We start from the raw sequence: 2,705 nt of genomic DNA, 5'->3' as shown, positions 1-2,705 counted from the left end.
CCCAAGGATACCCTACCTACCCTTCTGATCATTCTTACTGAATTAAGTCTTCCACTGCAAATAAATAAATAAATAAATAAATAAATAAATAAATAAATAAATGTAGTGGGTGAGTGAGTGAGTAAGTAAGTAAGCAAATACGTGGATGGATGAACAAATAAATACAAAGTTTGCTGTTGTTGACTGACTTTTGATTTCATAATGAATCTCTCTCTCTCTCTCTCTCTCACACACACACACAAACACTAAATATACAATAAAAGGAAGCATAACACCTTTACTCAGGGGGCAGAGTGAACTCTGAAAGTTTTCTAAGCGGGGGGGGAGAGACAGAATATAAGAACAAAATGAGAAACAAGGAAAAATAGTGTTGGCTGGCTGGCTGGCTTTCAGTTCCCTCCACATTGTGGAGGAAACACAAAGTTGTTACACTATGTGGGTGTGATGAGGAGAGATTGTGAGTGAGTGTCCTGTCAGAACAAAGTTAGTCCCATACTTGATGAAATTCATTATCCCAAAACTTCAGCAGAATATATCCCAAGTTTGCAAATGTGTGATCAGCTTGTGACAGGTTGGGCTGGAGATGCTGAGAACTGGGGAGCCCTCAATGCAAGAGCAGACACTCATTCCCATGAAGAGGGAGAGAGGGAGGGAGGGAGAGATCATTCATTCCTATACTCAAGTTTAAAGAAAGATGAGTGGCTATCTATGGAGAGACCACTCACAGATATGAAAAATCATTTCCTAAAAATCAAATTTCTCAGTCAGTATGCAACTGCTATGGTGCTTCTCCTAGATAGAGCAAAACACACAAACAAACAAACTGATTCCTTGATCTAGAGCCACAGTGCACATGCTGTGGAAAAGGGGACATGGCCAACTTGAATCACAATATTCATCAGAGCATGAAAAGAGCGTAAAAAGGACACAGAGGAGAGATAATTGTGGTCCTTCCTTCCTCCCTCCCTCCCTTCCTCCTTCCCTCAGGAAGTGACTGACAGATGAGACTTTGTCCAAGCAGGTTCTGTCTGAAATACCAGACTTGAGTTTCCCCCTCTGTGGGTATTAGTTAATCAGTCCTCCCTTCTTTCTGTAGGAAGGTGGTGCATGTCTCTCAGAACTTACCTGGTTTCCTCTGCACCAGGTGAACCAGGGAAAAGCTTTCTAAGCCTTATTCAGACCTATAGAGGCTGCGCTGTGTGTGACTTCAGAGACCTCAGGGAGTATAGGGGTGGGTGGGTGGGTGGGTGCTTGATGCTTCAGACTCATGTCATTGAAGGACATAACATAGTCTGGATTCACAGAGATTCACAACACAGAGCCATTGTCACTTACTCAGGACACCCAGAGCTAACAAGAAATTGCAGTCTCAGCCGGGCTTTAATCACAGCACACACACAGATCTCTGTGAATTCAAAGATGGCCTGATTTACAGAGTGAGTTTTAGGACAGCCCAAGATACACAAAGAAACCCTTTCTTGAAAAACAAAGCAAAACAGCAAAAGAAAGAAAGAAAAGGAAAAAGAAAAAAATGGCAGTCTCTTTCCACTCTCTCCTCCATTGGCTCTTAAAGAGCTCTCAAGCTGAACTGGAGACCATGGTGTCACTCAAAACTGGGAAGCCAGAAACCTTAGGGGGTCACAGGAGTCGAACTGACTGCAGCATTTGATGCCTCAACCCTGCTAATGGCTGTGATATAAGGCATGGTAAAATACGGGCTTTGGCAGAGTGCTACTCCCCTTTCTCTATTATTATTGCTATACAACGAAAAGGACCGGGGGGTGGGGTGGGGGGTGGGGATGATGTGCAGTCAGTGCTGGTATTGAAATCTCACTGACTCCTTCCGCACTCCTTGTCAATTCCCGACTTTGTCAAATCAACTATCGTGAATCTTTGATGTGGGTTGGCCCTTTAGGAACTCAGAGAAACAAGACAGACCTGTTTCATCCCAGAAACCTCCCAGTTCCTGAGCCCTAGCCCTGGAAGTCTCAAAGCCATCACATCCAGAAATCTCTCTAGTCCCTGCTAGTGGTGAACTCACTTCATCTTCCCCAGGACCACTAATTATTTCTCCATGTTTTCCTGTGAGATCTGATCTGAGGCCAGCTTTCTTCTTCCTCCCTCTGGCCTCTCCACGAACGATCTCCATTCTCTAGACAACATGTCTAGAACCGAGTCTTATAGGCACCGAGAGAGTGTGTCTTGAGGGCAGTTGGCGTTTCTAGGACACGAGTGACATCACAAAATTCCGAGAGCTCTCTGGGATACCGTGGAATTTCCAGAGAAGGGACTGCTGATGTCGTGAGGCACGGCCTTTACCTCCTTGCTAATATTTCTCCCCGAACTGACCGACTGACCGACCGACCGACCGACCGACCGACCAACCGGAACCTAAGGTTTCCTTTCCAGGAGTCTCTCCTGCGACACAGAGGGAGCCATTCAGGATTTCCTCCTTCCAAAACCAGAAATTTCTCTCTGCTTCATTAATATCTTCTCACTACTTCCTGAACCCATGGGGAGTTAGTTAGTTGAACACTCACTTTTTTCATGAATGACCCTTCCTCCCTCTCCTGAACATCTCATATTACTGATTCATACTCAGTAAAACAGTAATATGAGAAATTAGGCCAGGAGGACACGGAAGATGAGGGTTGAGTCTTCTGAAGTGAACAAGCACGTAGGGAAGGCTAAACTTAAGGGAATTT

Source organism: Microtus pennsylvanicus, chromosome 8 (assembly GCF_037038515.1).
Source record: "Microtus pennsylvanicus isolate mMicPen1 chromosome 8, mMicPen1.hap1, whole genome shotgun sequence".
In the NCBI taxonomy this organism is placed as follows: Eukaryota; Metazoa; Chordata; class Mammalia; order Rodentia; family Cricetidae; genus Microtus; species Microtus pennsylvanicus.
The sequence above is the reverse complement of the archived record's forward strand: the minus strand, read 5'-3'. Positions refer to the sequence as shown.